Source organism: Cyanistes caeruleus, chromosome 2, assembly GCF_971803275.1.
Source record: "Cyanistes caeruleus chromosome 2, bCyaCae1.hap1.1, whole genome shotgun sequence".
In the NCBI taxonomy this organism is placed as follows: Eukaryota; Metazoa; Chordata; class Aves; order Passeriformes; family Paridae; genus Cyanistes; species Cyanistes caeruleus.
Genome location: NC_141702.1, coordinates 32,317,443 through 32,335,713, shown reverse-complemented (window position 1 = coordinate 32,335,713; position 18,271 = coordinate 32,317,443). Strand labels below are relative to the sequence as shown.

General features: G+C 39.8%; 1 long non-coding RNA gene across 2 annotated transcripts in view; it reads left to right on the top strand.

Moving 5' to 3' along the window:
- The window catches only part of LOC111926075 (uncharacterized), a 62,472-nt gene extending 45,632 nt beyond the window's left edge, over positions 1 to 16,840 (top strand). The window contains exons 2-6 of one of the 2 annotated variants that reach the window (XR_015282977.1): positions 4,747 to 4,898; positions 6,211 to 6,260; positions 9,479 to 9,554; positions 9,693 to 9,801; positions 12,472 to 16,840. This is a non-coding gene — a long non-coding RNA (uncharacterized LOC111926075). Of the gene's footprint in view, positions 1 to 4,746; positions 4,899 to 6,206; positions 6,261 to 9,478; positions 9,555 to 9,692; positions 9,802 to 12,471 lie in introns of both variants that reach the window. The other variant, XR_015282976.1, reaches the window with a different exon arrangement.
- Positions 16,841 to 18,271: the final 1,431 nt, after the last annotated feature.

The window sequence follows — 18,271 nt, the reverse complement described above, 5'->3', positions numbered from 1 at the left end:
AGTAAACAGCTGTCCTTCTTATTATTGTTATTATTATTATTAATCTCTATCTCCAGCGGAACCAATATATATTCTCCTTTGGTTTTAACAATTAGAAGAAGAATGATTGCAGACTCAATCTGTTAAGTATCTTTTTCTCTGTTAGAGTTGAAACACTGTGTATTATTTCCACAACAATGAAACAGAAAAAAGAAGCAACAAAAAAGAAAAAATGAAAGGAAAAGGAAAGGAAAGAAAAAGGGCAAAGAAAAAGGAAGAAAAAGTTTTTAATTTTCACTCAGGAAAACCTAAACGATTCCAAGACCATGTCTTGATTATGAATTTATTGATGAGAAAGCAAATCTCTAGGTTTTTGTTAAATTTTTACATAAGAAAATGACACATTTTGCACAATTTCAGTAAAGTTCCCAGGGGCAAAACGTGATTCATGATACTGCCTTTATACCCAGTAGAGGGCACTGGAGAACTAATTCCAACTCACTGTGCATTGCCAGGACACTGTACTGGAAGCACCAAGGGCTGGGTTTTTCACATGGAGTCTTACAATCTGAATGCATATCAGAGAAATCTGTATGGGCTGTTAATAAACATCTGAGCATTTTTATCTATGTGCAACTTTACACTCTATTTTACAAGTTCTTAACTAAACTCTGTAGGCTTGCAACTGTTGAATACCATTTCTGTTGAGTACCAGTTCTGTAAGGAGGGCTAAACTACCTTTTCCTTTTTGTTTCTGCAGTCCCAGCTTCAATGAAAACGTTTATCATGGAGTGATGCTACACAGGGAAGCATTAATTTAGATATGCCTGCTTCACAGGAGACTTCAGCTTGTCTCTGATCATTAAATAACCCAATTTATATTGCTTTTCAGTAAATATAATGGCCACAACATTTTATTTGAAATTTTTTGGGGAAAATGTGCTACCAAAAATAATCATAATATTATTTTTAGTTTTGGACTGATTAGACAAATATACATTATAGAATTTTTGTTCATCAGATTTTGGATAGTTTTGACACCTAATTGAAATTCCAGTCAGATTTAACTAAGATTTCAGATTAATCCTTCATTTTTAATTTTCTAGTGTCATTTGTGTATTCATTTGTTACTAGATAGCACTGGGAACAAGGCTTTCTTTAAATTTTAAATGCTTATTTTCTGGATTGTTTGTGTTACATATCTTATGTATTTAACTTAGAATGCAATTTTTGGTGAAATTTTTCCTATTTGTGAGAGACGTATTTTTCAAGTTGGTTTTAGGCTAGACTTCCTTTCTCCAACTCATTGCTCCATAGAGGATTGATTCTAGCCTTGTACATGGAGTCTGAGGTTGAGATCCTTGTTTAGCCCACAGAATTACAGAGTAACAGCTATTGAGATGCACATTTAACTCATTTTGCCAACTAAAGATTGGTCTGGTTGAACATAAACGTGTTCCTCTTGCTGAGCTAAGCAGAAGGTGGTCATTCAAGGTAAGCACTATTTCTCCTCTACCCTTTTCATTTTCCAAGGAATAGCTAACATAATTAATTAGGCATTTCTCTTCTTGCTTTGCAAAAGCAGATGATGCTGCAGGCATAAACAAACAGCTTCTCTTTTGATAGAGCTTACTAGTTTGGAAACACTCTCCACAGTTAGCATGAGGAATGTCACTGCTACCAGCAGCATTGCTCATTTTCAGTTGGGACCAGTGCTTACATCTTACTGATTAACTCATAATTTAACCAAAGAGGAGCTTGAGTTGCAAATGAAAATGGATCACAATGTGTCTTCCTCTTTCTTTTGTTCTGCCTTCTGTTCCTCGTGCTCCCCCACCAGGTTCTCTTTGCCCCTGTTTTTCCAACTCTGTTGTTCCCTCCATGTAGCCTGCTGCCACCACTGTGCTTTCAATGCTGCCATGCCTTAAGCAGCCTTCACCATCACACCTCTAGATCACTGATGCCAGTGAAGGTTCTCCTTGATCTAATTCCTCTTGTAATGTGTTCCTGTAAAATTGCTATATTTTTCTCTGTTGTTTCTCATTCTTCCTATGATACCCCAGCCTACCCTGTGGTCATCCACATTTCCCTTCTCCAGGGGCTCCCCATTCTCCTCCTCTGGCTCTGCCATGTTTTCATCAGAGTGAGTAATTTCCCTGTTCCTTGCTGAACGCTGTTGGCTCCTTTTGGAAAGGGGTTTGCTCTTTATAATATGTGACTCCAAGGAGAGCATGCACATGTCCTTTGACCTGCCAGTCAGCTGCCTGCCAGTACAGAGTTCTTAGTCTACTGGCCAGAAAAACCCATGTTCTGCCTGGAAACCTCATGTCACTGGTGCTCTGCCTTATACCCTGACGGAGTGGACAGCATACATGTGCAAGCTTTCCTGAGGACTTGCTTGGCAGCAAGAAGGGATAAATTCCAAATGAAGCGTGTTCCACCACAGAGGTAGTATTTCAGTGCTTACCAGAGGTCTAGGAAGATTACACTAATACCTTGGTGAGGAGTGAAATAACTGTATTCACTTGCAAATACAAGTCAAATGCCTTCACCACCAATATTTTTGCTATTGGATGGAAAACTTTAATGTGATTGATAGATAAACAGGATGGCAGCGAATTTGTGATTGTGTTACATTATTTGACATTTTCAGTCTTTCCTCCATAGGGTTGGCCAGCTGGTGGTCTTCCCCCATCTGCAGTAACTCTTAGCTGCAGTCTACAGTTTTAAGTCTTGCTCCATAGGAAGGCTTCATTTAAAATGAGCTAATGTGTTGGTGTTCCTGCCCTCTGCTCCTTCTCCTGCAGGCTGCCCTGCTGTAACCCCCTTTACCTTTGCTTTCTTCTGGCCTCTCTGCATTACTATTTGCCTCTCTCCCCTAGCTGTTCCCAGTGTCCATGCTCATACCATCCCATACTCTGTCTGACAGCCTCTCCAATAGCTTCAATATCCATCCTTTATACGCTGCACAGGATACACTCACAGCCAGCATTCCCACCATTCTCCTGTGTCTCAGCTTATAACACACGTGTTCCTCTTATGGGACCAATTGCTTTAGACCAGCAGGGCTACAAAAGTTAGAGCTTGTTTGGACACCATTAACAGGCTTTAGGAGGCTGAAGGCACCTGGCATTTTCCCCACTTCACAATATGACTCTCTTTTGGGAGGAAAAACATCTCCTCAATAAAAAGCGAAGCAGAGTGAAATGCGAAAGTGTCTGGTCTGAGCACACTATGCTTCAAAAACCTGCTGGGAATGAAACTTGCGAAGTAGAATGGGGTGTGGAAGACAGGTTATTTAGGACTAAAATCTGCTCCATCTGTATCTTCTGGAAAGGGAGCTGGGACAGCTCAATATTTTTGACAATTGATCCAACAAGGTCATGTAATTGGTCTACTTTTTCTATGTGATCTGCCTTTGCATTAGGAAGTTTTGTTACATCTGACTAGCATGTTCTGGCTGGTGTTGTTCATTTGTGACCTTACAGTTTCATGTTTGCATTAATGCAGTAAAGCAAGCCCCAAGCAGTGAAAAAGTTATGAGCATTCTCTAGAAACGCTTTATGGGATGAAATGGGAACTTAATTCTTTCTGTGTTTTATTTTTCCTCTCAGGCTGTACTGTAGCAGAAAAAGAAAAGTTTAGCGTGAGATGTAACTAAAGTTGCAAAAGGATAAGCATTTTGAATTATCTCTGTTGAGCAGCCCCATTGCAAAGAAACACCACCCTGCATTATTGTTCTCTCTCCAGTCCTAAAAGCTCTCCCTGGCATTTAAACAACAGATCAATCACTTCAGCACTTCAGCTTCAGGCTAAGAAATCCTTCCTGGAATATTACAGGGCAGGTAGGCTTTAAGCTTGATATTCTTTTCAGCACAGTGATTGCAGCTTGCAATTATAAATCTAATCTTGCCTTATGAAACTGTAAGAACTTATTCTGATGCGGAAGTCTAGATGCTAAAAATTTGCACTTATGAAATTCTTACGAAATACCTGAATTTCTAAGCAATGCAGCTTTATTGATATGCAAAACCATTCTGATGAAACATGATTAATTTAGAGCTGGGAGAGAATGACTTTCTGCAAAAAATAACATATGCAACACATGACCTCCCTTTACGTTCATGGAATGTAATTATGAACATATCCTGATTTTTTTCCTCTTAATTTGTTATTCCAAACAGTTCCACTGTAAATTTAGTTCTGTTGGTCTGCCTGGGATCCATGCCGAAGCCTGGTAGGCCTGGCAGAGAGACTGCAGCTGGGATTTGCTATTGACTTACGACTGGTTAGTGAACTGAATGGAACTTCCTTGGCTTCTCATGAGATCCATACAAGCACTTCCAGCAGGAGGGCTCACAACTGCCAGTCTATATCCTTGTTTGTTGACTGGTTGTGAAATGTATTGCTTTGGATTGCCCTGCTAGGAACATAAGTGTTTTCCATGCTGTGTTGCACTGGTGCTCCCTGTGACTCCTGCAGGTAGCCAGTGTCCAGGGTTTGTGGGCAGCTCCGCCTGCAAAGGGGAATTGCTCATCCTTCTTTCTTGAGAAAAAGTATTCACCAGATCTCACCTGAGCAGGGAAGAAACAAAAGTGAAATAATTTATTCATTCACAATTTTAAGCTTCTGTAGAGGCAAAACTGTATCAAAATGCTTCTTTGAGGACACAATTTCCTTTTCTTGTTTGGTGTTTTGTTTTGTTTTGTTTTCTGTAAGCTTTCCTGTAGCCGTCTGTTCACAGATACACACATTGCTCTCTAACAGGACCCGTCTCGTGCAGCTCAGTTTCTGAGCAGCCTTATGCAGGTTTGTTTTGGACTGCTATCTCCTCCTGCAAGCAAAACAGCAATTTCTACTCAATCCTGCGTGAAGGAGATGTGTCTAGCAGTTCTCTCTTGCTCCCCAGGGGAATAAAGGTAATGCTTTTGACCTTTTGAAGAATGAAAAAAATTCAGACTGTGACCAGAACAAACTAATTTAGTCTTTCTCTGCTAATTCATTCAATATTCAGATGTTGATATTAATTGCTACTGTTAGAGGTGTTACACATTATTTTTGTGATTCTGAATAAAAAATAAAAATTCAAAGTAAATAAAAACAATGAAAACAAATATTCAAAAAATGTAAAGCATGTTCACCTGTCGATGAAGCTTATAACTCAGTTCAATTCAGTGCAATCCAAACTATCCACGTAGTGTGGCTATGCCTTGCAGAAGGCAGTTCTGCACTCCATTTTGACCAATGTTGTTTAACTACAACAGCAGAATGCTTAGGAAACTCTGAAAGCCTGACTTGGAGCATTTTGTCTTAATATGTCTAATTCAGGAGAAAACTGATATTTTTAGAGGATGGAATAAAAAATTGTTGCAAGAATAGTCAAGGAGTCAAATTAAATTGGTTGTTTTTCTCCTGCTTTCATCAGACAGCTCCTCTAGAATTCAAAAGATACACTGCAGTATTTGCACTTCCTGAAGTTTACTTTTCTGCATATTTATGGTCCTGCTTTTGATAAATGAATCTTACAGAATTTTTTTTAGAGTAATACACAAAGTAGGTGCTATAACCCCAAAGTAGCAGTATTTTACAGGCTAAAGCTTGAAGGAATTCCACAAGATTGGACCAATATATTGGAATTTTCCTTTCTGCAAACTGTCCAGCATTTGTTTGTGTAAACTTCACATTTTATTCTGTCTTCATGGCAGAATGCTTCATCTTAGATTTGAGAAAAGGTGTTCAGCAAGAAATATAATCCCACCTATCTTAGGTGTGTATGCTTGTATCTTTCATCGAGAGCTTCTTCTACAGTCAGTGACTAATAAGGATAACGTGCCCTATAAAATAGAGAGGCTTAAACTGTAAACAAAGAAACTGCAGATTAGAATTAGTTAGAATTGAAAAAACTAAAATCTGAAATCCCATTTCAGCATTAGGCTTCATGTCTGTCATGATTTTTCAAGGCATTTTTAAAGGTTGTCTTGATCAGGTATTTGTGCAAATCAGAGAGGAAGGGAAAGAACTGTGGTTTGGGTTGTAGTTCAAAGGTTCTAATCTGATAAACTTTCAATGTAAGCTTTGCAAGATTTTATTTCTTTGTGTCTCAATTACCATTTGAATGACTCCCTGTCTTGTATATACTATAATGGTAAAGATTTAATAAATAGAAAGACATTGTATTTCCATGATAAATATTATATAGATGAAATCACATAATAACGCTTTCCCAGCCAGAAGACTGTCTACTATGAAAATCAAACCTTGGACTACAAACTACTGTGAAGGTAGAGCTCTTCCAACTTTTGTTTGGGTTTTTTTTTGAGAATAAGGCATTCATTAGCTTCCTCTCCATTTACTGAGGAAGACGGATTAATTTCTATGTGATCAGTTATTACTACTGGAGGTCTTGGAGTTGAAAAGTTGAATCTGATTTCTCACACCAAGTGCTTTGTCTCAGTTATTTTGTCTGTATTTTTTGTTTTGCTGTTTTTTTGCCTGTGAAGGTTTTTAGCAATGAACACATCAGATTCTTGGTTCTAAGAGGGAACGTAAAATAGTGTATATACTTTAAGCTAAAGGGGATATCAGGAATACCTAGCTGTAATCTATACTAATTAAAGATTATTATAGTTAGTGCATTCATGAAGCAGCACAGACTTAATGTAAGGAGCAGATGGGCTTAGTGGTGTGTCCACATGGATGATTCTAGCAGTGGGAAATGAGCTGAAGTCCCTGAAAGGTATGAGAGGAAAAAGGTCAGATAAATCTTAAGGGGATTTTCCCTTGTTTTTAAATTCAGAAACCTTTTCCCAAAACATTTAGATTTAGAGGCAGATGATACTGGGATGAAAAAGAAATATGGTACAATTTTTCCAAGAGATCTCTTCCTTTTTTCTCATGCAAATTAAATATAGTCCTACTTAAGGAAAAAAAGTGTGTTGTAAAAGACATTACAATTGCTGCATCCTACATTTTCTTTGGTGTCTTGATGCTGTCTAAAGAACTTGTGGAATTTGTTTTGGCAAATGTGTCAAACGATTTTGAGTTGGCTGAGCCCTCAGCTTGATGTGTCCATATGAGGGACAAAGAATCAAGAGACAAGGATGGGACACTTAGGTCTTTCAGGAGACAAAATTATTTTTGAAGCTCATCATGCTGACAGAAAACTGATGGGAATGAGATGGACAGCATTGCATGGAGGGTCATTTCAGTACCACCTGCATCCACAGGACCACTGGTTGGGAAGGGAAGACAGCAGCATGGCTTGGTGTTCCCAGATCTTAGCCTGAGTCAGCAAATTATCTTTACACCAAGATATGAAAATCTCCTGTAAATCTGCCATTACTCTTCATTGCCTTTATTTTTTAAAACCAAGTTGCTATAGCTGGTATGAATTTAACTACAGGGTGTTGAAAGTAAACCATAAAAATATCTGAAAATAACCTCAAGTAACTTACAGACCTAAAACTTCTCATGCTTTATTCTGGTATCTCAAGAGATCTTAACAAAATAAAATTTCTGCTTGTGGGACCAGCTTGGAGGAGATGTAAGGCAGAGTCTGAAGTTTTTTTGATGTTATGGAAATTTACAGCAACCCTCAAAACATGGATCAGGGCTAGAAAGAGGTGAGGGATTTGGGTGATAATGATATTGGTTGTTGCGACGATCTGAAGTCCAGTCTGCAAGGATGGAAAATTTCTGACATGTGTCTCAGGTAAGGTCAATGTGTTTGTTGCCCTTCTTATACACACTTTTCACTGAAAAGGCCTGCTGAAATCAGGCAGCTGATGCAATTATCATTAAAAACTTAGGGTAAAATTTCAGACAGAAAGTGCATGGAAAATTTTGAAGTTTACTGTTCAGCTGTGTCTGCTGATCTGCACACTGTAGCTTTTGAGGCCGAATGAGCTGCATCTGACCAGCCCCAAATGCATTTACAGTCAGTGGCCTTGCGTGTGCCCGTGTGTGTGTGTACTCACATTGCTTGGGACTGATTAGGGACCAGAATAAAAACACCATAGAAGTGCTAAAGGCAGGAAATAGTGACATATTGAGTATGGGCTGGTGGTGATATCTAAAAACCAATAAGGAAGAGAAAAAATATTCTGGATATTTAAAATTAAAATATCCAATATTTATATTGACTTGATTGCTCTTTACAGAAATAGCTTATTTGGGGAAATTCTAATTTTGATTGCTACTTCTGTCTTCTGAGGGCATTAATATGGTGCAACTATCTTTCTCAAGAGGCCATTGTTTTAGGCCAACAAAAACATTTTTAAACAATTTATTAACTAACAAGATAATTAAGGCAAGAAAATTCCACTGAAGAGCCAACTTTTGTCATCATCTTCTGATCCACATATTTCAGATGCTGCAGGATAAGGACAGTCAGTAAGTACTGACATTAAAAATAATGACCATTGTAAAATGATTTTCTGTTCACTTGACTCTATGAGGCCAGTAATGTGTTGCTAATGAAGCACCCAGGGTGTATAGCATGGCCTTTTCTGGGACTCTGAGAAACAGCCACCCATATGTACAGCAAATCTCTTTGGCAACACTCTGTGGTCTTAACTGGAATTTCTGTGCTATTAGAGTTTTATGACTCAATCATAATATTATTTAAACATCATTTTTCTGTATCTAATTTATTTATTGTCTCTAGTGGTAGACACAGAGACTGGTGAGCTAGATTATATTAACATTTCAGAATAATAATAGAAGAAAGCAATTATCTTTGGGCATAAAAATAATTTTAATTAGACAGTAAAGTGGGAATGGACAGACAATGATGAATTATTATTCTGTAGTTTAATCAGACAGACACAGAGCTGGTCTGCAAGAGAAGCTTACAATCAAGAAAATGCTTTGGCTGATGGAGTCAAATGTAGACAACAAGGAGAAATGGTCAACTCCCTTGAGCATATTTGCACTACCAATAAAAAAAAAATACATTAGCCCATCATTTCTTAGAAGTCTCGATGATGCCACAAAGATCTAAACATGAAACAACACACTTTCAAGACAGTATTAATAGAGGCAGTTATATAAAATCTTCTCTGGAATTGGAGGCCTCCAGGAGCAAGTGTGGAAAAATTCTCACATGATATAGGCTGAACACAGTTTTATAAGCTCAGCAAATTAGCATAATTGCCAAGAGTCCCCAGTTAGAAGCACAGGTGATAAGGTAATTCTCCCCCTTGGTCCAACCCTTTTCTAGAGCCCCTCTTTTGCTAGTTGTTCATGAGAAAATGTCTTGGCAGAGTGGCTTGTCCTTAGTTTCCAGAGGAAGCAAGATAGGATAGAGGCCTTTAGGAATGTGCTTTTCCTTTCAGGGTGGGTAAAATCTTAGCTACAAATCTATGTAATTATACCATAATAAGCTAGAGATCTACAAGTACATGTGAAGAATATTTAAAAGTAAAAATCATTTTTTTGGCTTCAATGGGAAGACTTGGAGTTTGCTAAAAGTTAATGAAAATATTTTCTTTATCTTGAGATCCTATCAAACCAAAAGTAACTTGGTATCTATGGACTGTTCCTCTGACTGTTCACTGGCTTGCCTTCCACTCTAGGTCAGTATTTTTCTGTCACATGAGAAAATTTGAATGGACACTCCTTCTATGGCAGTGTCACCTGACTCTACATCCAGGTAAACCTGTACATAATACTAGATTTTTGCTGTGGCCTACTTGGTACTTGCTGTTTTCCAGATCTGAAGAGGAGAAAAGAAATTTTTGTCTGAAACTTCATGTGAGTGAGCAGAGCTTACCACTTCAAACTGCATCCATGGCCCTGCTCTATTCCTGCGCCAATTTTCAGGTCAAATATAACATAGCGATCCTCTAATATAATGGAAGATGAAACCAGATGGCATTGCAAACTCAGTGTAATTTAGGTGCTACATTACATAGTATCTATCACATGATAAACAAGACCCATTTGCATATTGAGAGTCTTGATAGCTCTACGCAGAGCCAAAATGAACTGGATAATTCATCGTGATTTTTTTATCAGCACACAGTGAGGTGCAGACTGATGCAGCTCCAGTGAATACGTGCTGCTCAGGCAAACAAAGGCTGACCCACAGCTCAATAGCACCTCCTGAGCGCCAGCATTTTGAGGCTGTGTGCCAGGGCACAGCAGGCATGCTGACTCCTGTCATGGTTTAATAACAGCCAGCAACTAAGTACCACACAGACGCTCCTCACTGCCTCTCCCTGCAAGTGGGAGGGGAAGGAGAATTGGAAAAAACATAAAACCCATGGGTTGAGATAAGGACAGTTTAATAACTGAAATAATGTGAAATATAACACTAATTAATAATAATGAAAAGAGAGATAAAAATACAGAGAGGATGAAACCCAAGAAAGGAAAGTGGTGCACAAAACAATTGCTCACCACCTACTGGTGCGCAGACTGTCCCTGAGCAGCAAGTAAACTCCCACAGTTTATACACTGGGCATGGTGCTGTATGGTATGTAATTACCCCAGCAGTACTGTGTAGGGCAGGAAAATTCCTGCCTTTTAGATGTGCTGACATCCATTGGGGTGCCTTCTCTTTGTCATGTGGGGTGCCTGGGCACCTTGCCATAACACATGATAAAGCAGGGTATCTGAAAACAGTGAGCATGCTGAGTTGAGAGTCTCCTTGGTTAGCCAACAAAAACCCCTGGTTGTAGTGGTTGGGAAATATTGGCATCTCACTGTGTTTTGTAACCTAAAACCCTTGCCAGAGTGGGTCACCCAGATTAGAGCGTTCTGAAAATTGGTGGTCCTTTCTGCAATTTCCTTTCATGAGTAGCATTTGCCCTGAAAGCCAGGCTTAGGACCTTCTAGATGACACTGGTTGCCACCAGACTAGTATTTTTGGACTGCTGTTCTCCATCTAGCCAGGTGATGACATTTCATTTTCCATTCTATTTGCAGTGGGCTAAAGAGATTCCCAGAGTAGCTGGAGTAAAGATGCCAGCTCATTTGGAGGAGAATGGTCACTTTCATGTGGTACAACATACATACAGGGTGAAAGTGCTCAGAGTCTATGCAGGAAAAAGATGACCACTGGGAGATGCCTACTGGTCTCTGTCCTTGTTGTCACCAGTAGTAGTTTGAAAGGATTAGAACAATCCCCTAAAGGAAAAAAAAAAAGTTAAATCCCAGTTGAAATCCATATATTTTTTGTTTTCCATACCTGATGTTTGAAGATATATGTCAGGTCCATGGATACCCTCTCTGAAGGACATCCTCAGGGCATCCTCCAGGTACCTGGATGTCCTCAGGTACCAAAGTCCTGTAGAGATCAAATCTCTCCCACTGGCACCGCAGTGGCTGCTTTCCCCTCTTGCTGTGTTTTGCAAATTAAATCCCCAGGAGAAAATTTCAGAGGCAGAGAAGGGCAGCTTGGCAGCTGACAGAGAGGGCGTCTGAAGACATTTGGTGAGTTCCACTGAGGGCAGATCTGAGAGACAAAAGTTGTCTCTGAAAGCAGAAGACATATGAAGTGTGGAAAGAAGAGTAATTATGCAGCTTAGAAAGAAGATGTTGAACATATTAGTCATTAACTCCTAGAGGAGGTACTGGAGGTTGAAGGGAAATTGAACTCCCTTTCCAGTGATATAAATTGATATAGGTATACTCAACTTTATTAGGGACACCAAAAGAGAGAACTGATGGCTGACTTTCAGACAAGGATTACAGACAAGCTTTTTTTATTCAATATTGAGGCTAATCTGACCAAAGACAGCTTTTCTCATGTGACTACAAGGAGGGCAATTAGTAGCTCCCACAGTCTAACTCATCTGGGAATAGTAAGAAGGTCATGCCGACAGAATCTCCAGCTGAGCTAAGTACCACAAATGAATTTTACCTGTATTTCTCAATGAGTTTGTGAGAAATCTGAAAAACTGAGAGCTTTTAACCCATGTCTGTTAACTGATGTGGTGGCCATAGGGTTTGGGCTAGCCTTGTTGCTACCCCAGCTTGGGCCAGATGGCCTCATGGAGGTTCTGGGGCTGGGCCTTGCCACTGGGGCTGGTCCCACTGTCACTACTGTCCCTTGTTAGGCAGCTGGCCTGCACTGACTGTCCTTGGTAGCTAATGGGGTCTCATGGCAGTGAATGAGCTCCCAAAGGACATCACAATGACTGTGGTGAAGTCTCTGGAGCTAGTGGGAGATTCAGTTAATGTGTGTGAAACAGCCATTAGCCATTCCAAGGTTAGAACTGCTAGGGAGACCTGATCACTAATGTAATTTGGTTCTGTTTTCTATTTGCTAATTATCTGATTCCTTTTAATTTATTCCTTATGCATTGAATAATTTCTACAAGTTCTTAGTCTATAACTTGCACAAGAATTTGCTGTTTCAGCAAATGCTCCTTCTTAAACCTGCAGGCTAAACAGGCATAGAAAATTATGGTAAAATGAGAGTGAAAATACCAGAAGAGGATAAAAACAGTTTTTCTGATGATATTTGTATTTGTTTCACCCTCACAGGCCAATCTATGAGGAAGAAACACAGGATCTTGACTGGCAGGAGAGCAGCACCGATGTGCTTGCAGGGCTGCTGGGGAGACTTCTTTGCTGCAGCCCAGCACAGGTTGTGATCTCCTGGAACAGCATAAAAGCTGTCTAGTGCATGAACAGGGTCAACAGACTGCTGAATATTAGGAAAAAAAATGTCCCCTCAATTTCTTCTGGTCTTTACTGTGTCATTACTGTGGAGTCATCTCTGATGTGGTCATGTTTGCATAATCTGCCGGTCCTGTCACACAGGCAGCACCTGAAATTCCTCACTTGAGTTTGATGTCATGACTGTCTCATTCCTAGCAGCTCATGCTGGGCATGCCCGTGTGCCCCTCCTCTGCAAGACTCAGCACGAGGCTGCACAAATTTGGCTATATTGCCAGATGCTTTTTTCTCTCCTCTCTTTGCATTTGCTCACTCTGTTATCGAGCTTCACTGCTCAGGCACTAAACAAACACTAAGTATTCAGCACCAGCCCTTGGTTTCTGCACTTCCAGCACATAACTACCTGTGGGATCAAGACCTAATTGAAGAGTATTTAGGCATGACTTCTTGGCGATTGCTTTTCAGGACCTTACTCTAAGCCCCTTCAGAAGACAAAGGCAGCTGAGGGCATTAAGGCTCAAAGATGGTGCTTGATGTCTCATAAATTTGGATCTTACAGTGACTAAGCTTTCTGAGAATTACGTTTAAATCAAGTGACAAAACCAGCTTGGAAGTCAAACTGTGATTAAGTCTCTGCTCCCATATCTGAAGAGGCTAAAGAACTCAGCCAAGAAGTATTTTAAAATGAATTTAACTAGTTTTTGCACACAGTAGAAGATGAGAAACAAGGAATGCATTTTGGAGAGGATGTTTATCATATTTTCACACTTATAGCTAGCAGGATAGCTGGAAGGAAAAATACTTGCTTATTCATCCATTCAAGTTATAAATGAGTGTGGGTTATACAAAGGGACTTGGCTGAAGCATCATCTCTTCTCCCTTAGCTCCCCAGAGCTGCTCCATATTGTATTGTCTGTATTCCTTCTCCTTTGCCTCCATTTCTTATTCTAATCTTTACTATTCCTTACCTTATTACCCTCTAGCCCTGATTTTGTGTGCATATGCAGGCTGTGAGTCCTATGTATAAACACCAATTTACAGTACTCAGATGATGTAAATTGTGTGCAAGGCAAAATGGTAGAGAAGGTGAACAGTGCTAGGTGCTTAATGTACAGGAGCAGACTGGTGTATGCAGATTGGAGGTTAATATTACTTCTCACAGCTGACTATAAACTACTGGTATTTACTGCTGCTACAGGGTTTTAAAAACATAATTAAAGATTAACGAACCTTAACAAGATCTCTGCCTGCCAGAGGAATGTTAATAGAAATGCAAAATTCTGCGCACTGGTGTAGCTTAGGCAACCCTTTTGCAGCTAACAAAGCTGAAATGTTGGAAGTACTGAGGATGGTGGCATGCTTACTTTAATGGCAGAAGTTAGTCAGCTCTGTTCCTTCTGTTTGTGCTTCTCAGACCATTTAGGTGTAGATAGTTTAGGCCAGAACAGAATGGTGTTATTTATTGTGTCACATCTACTTGTTTCTAAGAAAAATTTGGCTGGTCACATGCATGGTGTATGCACACTTCAAAACCAAAATAATATTAGCTGGTATTCTGCCCAGTCTCTCTTTTCTCTCTCTGCTAATGAATCTCATAAAGTTACTTTTCACCCAGTTCCTGACTATTCTATAGCAGGGAGAATGATCTTCCCGACAATGTGAATATGTGAATTGTAGCCAAGATGGAAAGAGATTTCTGTTATAGTCAAAGAAAAATATTTTAAAAGCGAAATTCTGTTATAGACCCACGATAACATTCTTTTTCCCACAAGAACCCACGATTTGTTTTCTGCTTCACTTAATGCATGTTATAAAACACAGCTTTATGAGCTAACTTTAAAAACCAACAAAAAATCTATGACTGTATTTTAAGCCAGGCTTTGAGTTTTCCTGAGTGGTGCAGATACCTCCGCCTCCAGCACCATACCTTTTCCACAATGTCTGGTGGTAAAAGTATGTATATGAGGAGTGGGAGCCAGAGCTTCTTCTCTAGCCAAGGCTTTTTGACCATTTTCCATATCTTCTGTGGGATCAAATTTTTTGAAGAGCATCTTGACTCATTCTCTCCCAAATTGACAGCTGTGTAAAGAAGGTAAAAGGAGAGAGTAGAAAGAGATAAGCAAAAGAAAGGTATAAAGGAGATCTGCATTATCCTGAAGGATATGAATTAAATGGGCTTTTCTGCTTTCTGTATTTTTCCTGACCAGTGAAAATTCTTATCGGCTATACACGTTATCCCCCTCTTCCCTGCTGTCTGGAGAAGAAAGTGGCTCTTGATTGGCAATTCTTTTCCCATGATTTGCCATGGGATAAATCTGACAGTTTTTATGCAATCAGAATACACCTGGATTTCTTTTCACTGTAGTTGTCTTATCATCTTATCATGACTCTTCAGATTTTTCTAACCCAGTTTTTTTTCTATAGTGATGAAGTGTATGAAAAATCATATTTATTGCTCATTAATTGGAATTCCCCATTTCTGTTGGACAATTAGTGTGAGCAAGTGCTGGTGAAGCAGATTAGGGAAGCCTATTGGGCTATTTTCAACTCTGGAAATAATTATCTGCTATGTAATGGATTTTACTGTGTCCAGTTCTGGTGCCCCCAACATAGAAAGGACATGGAACTGTTGGAGCCAATCCAGAGCAGGGCCATGAAGCTGATAAGAGGACTGAAGCACTTCCCCTGTGAAGACAGGCTGGGAAAGCTGGGACTATTCACCTGTAGAAGAGAAAGTTGTGTGGGGATCTCACAGCAACCTTCTGGAGGGGGCCTGCAGGGAAGCCAGAGAGGGACTCCTTGTCAGGACCTACAGTGATAGGACAAGTAGTAATCAGTGAAGTGAAGGAGGGGAAATTTAGATTAGACACTGTGAAGAAATGTTTCACTGTTAGGGTGGTGAGGCACTGAAATAGGCTTCCCACAGAAGTGGAGGGCCCCAACACTGGCAATGTTCAAGGCCAGGCTGGGTAAGGCCTTGAGAAACCTGGTCTAGTGGGAGGTGCCCCTGGCAGGGGAGTTTGGGGACAAGATGATCTTTAAGGTCCCTTCCAACCCCTCAACAATCTATGATTCTATTATTATTTCTCCAAGGGAGAGAGAAAGTTTGCCATATGCAGCTGGTCTGAAATCAGTATGAAATATATTACTTCTGTCACCACCACACCTGGGAGGTCCAATACAGCATCCCTAACTCAGAGCATGTACAGAGGCTGCTCTGAAGTGCAGAACAAATAAAAGTAGTGTGAGTGGTCACTGTAAATGGTTGCTGGTAACATTACTGTCAGGAAGGCAGACTTTGGTCTCTTATAGCAGCAGCCCAAGTGCTGTTCAAGATCCCTGTGGTCTTGTGGCAGAGGAGGGGATCTGTGCAGTGCTGTGGCATGGCTGATTTGGGCACCTCTGTCTAGTGAAACAAGCACTGGATGTACATATTTCTTTCCTTCTTCCTCCTGTTCCAGTGCCAGTGCACATCCAGCCTGTAGGCTGCAGGGAAGTGGCTCTGTGTTCCTACCCATTGCAGTAGTGCCAGCTTTGGGGAAAAATATTTTTTCTTTTTTGTTCTCGTCAGCTGATGGAAAGCTGCTGCTGTCCATCCGCTTTGTCTTTTACTCCTGGTCTCCCTTTATATGCCAACTATGATTTCCCATATTTTGTTTTTCTTGCACATGAAAACCATTTTCTTTTCACTTAGTGGGAGCAGAGCAGATATAACAATTTAGCTCTACCTAAGCTTTGTGCTCCTCAAGTGTGTATGTCCTGAAAACTCTCCTTTAGAGTATCGTGATTTGAAATGATGGCCAAACAACAGCACTTTTCAATTTAAACCATAACCATTGTGCATAGAACATCTGTGCTCTCCTATTAAAAAGCTGTTCCTCACAGTTGCACTTCATTGTGCCAATCTGTTGGTTTTATTTTTCTCACAGCCTGAGCATTTTAAAGAGGCATTTGCAACTTAAACAATGCTTGTGTAACAATGTGTAACAATGCTAGGTGTGGAGTAGTAAGGCCAGCCTTCCAGCTACTATGCCTAAGACTGAGTTTTGCAGGCTGGCACAATCTGGAGGAATTTCTCAGAAGGACATATAACTCCTACTCAATTAATGTACCAGTGCATCACTTCTTTGCAATTATAGATTGTAATTATTTTCAGATTTTTCTGTTTGTCTTAGAATATTCAAATATTCTATTTAATTCTCTACTCCTAGCTCAGCTCTGTGTTGTCATCTTGTAGTTACTTTATTAAGACAGGCTACCTAGCCTTGGACCCACTTAGAAATACAACATTGTTTACAGCTACCCCTCTGGTGAGTTACTTCATTCCTAGGCTTAGGTTGGAACCTTTTCGATGGCTGTTCCTGAAATAAAAACATTATATTGGTGAAAATGTCTAAACAGTAGAGAGTGGGTTGTTCCCAGGTCAAATTTTGATGGTTGTTTTTCCTTCCCACTTGAATCATATTCTCTTTTATTCTTCATTAAAATTCTTTAAATTCATTCCTTCTTTAATAAACTCCCAAAGGAATAAAGATTTGATGCTCACAGTGTTCTCTCAGTAGCTTGTCTTCAGCCAGGTTTGTAAATTGTAGGAAGTGAAAAGCTCTGAAGAGGCAAGGGAACGAGGGAGATTTTTTCAGCTTTAGCAGGTCTAATTGTTTGATCTTTCTGTTACAGGTCTGCTAAAGGAAAACAATTGCTGTATCTACCATACCTCTGTGTAGGATGAAATCCCTGTGCATAATGTGCCTGGTACTAAAGGATACCATTACTCTGTACCAAGAACTTTGACCTAGTGTGTGTGTAGGCAAAGATCTCTGCAATTCTTGGTTTTACTTAAGTTGGTGTAAAGTTGTGTAAGTTATCTTGAGAAGGAATCCTACTTCTCAGAGCACCCCTTCTTCCCAGTTAAAATCATAACTGCAACATGCTGGACAGCAACATTGAAAAGCTATGTTAAATGGATTGCAGTTAGCAGAAGGCAATGAGGAAATGGTGAAAGGAATTCACTCACAGAAAACCCAGTCACAAAACTCACTAGGAATTTTGAGTATTACAGAATCAAGACTTTTTAAAAGGACTTAATTCAGTGCTCTTGACTGAAATGTATTGAAAATGCGATGAAGTTTTTGCATGGAAAACTGAATAAGGATTGAAGTGGTTAGTATAATACATTTTCCTCATTCAAAATGATTGTGCTCTTGATGGAGTTTCACCAACTGTAGGGGTTAACATAGTCTGTGGTACTCTCTGCTTACTTGTTCCTGCAGGTAACAGGCATCTCACTACCACATCTTCCCCATCCTATCTCTCCCAGCACAACACCTGATTGCTTCTACCTGCTGAAGTATGAGTGTGCTTATGAGCACTCATCTGCAAGGTGGGAGGAGACTGTCATGAATCCAGCAAGATCCAAATGTGGCAGAAGTCTGGGTGGACTGACTGACCTCCTCCCTGCCACATGATACGGTGTGGTTTTTGGATTTTATGTGAATGATAAAAGTCTTTGGGAAAGTTTCCAGGAAATGGAAAAAAGTTGCTCTTAGCTTTTCTTTTAATGTGGGATTTCAGAAGATGATTTCAAACCTATTAAAATTTGGATCTTTAATAAGCTTAATGTAAAATACTGAAGCTTATTAATCTCCTCAGCCTCTGTGCTGAATAA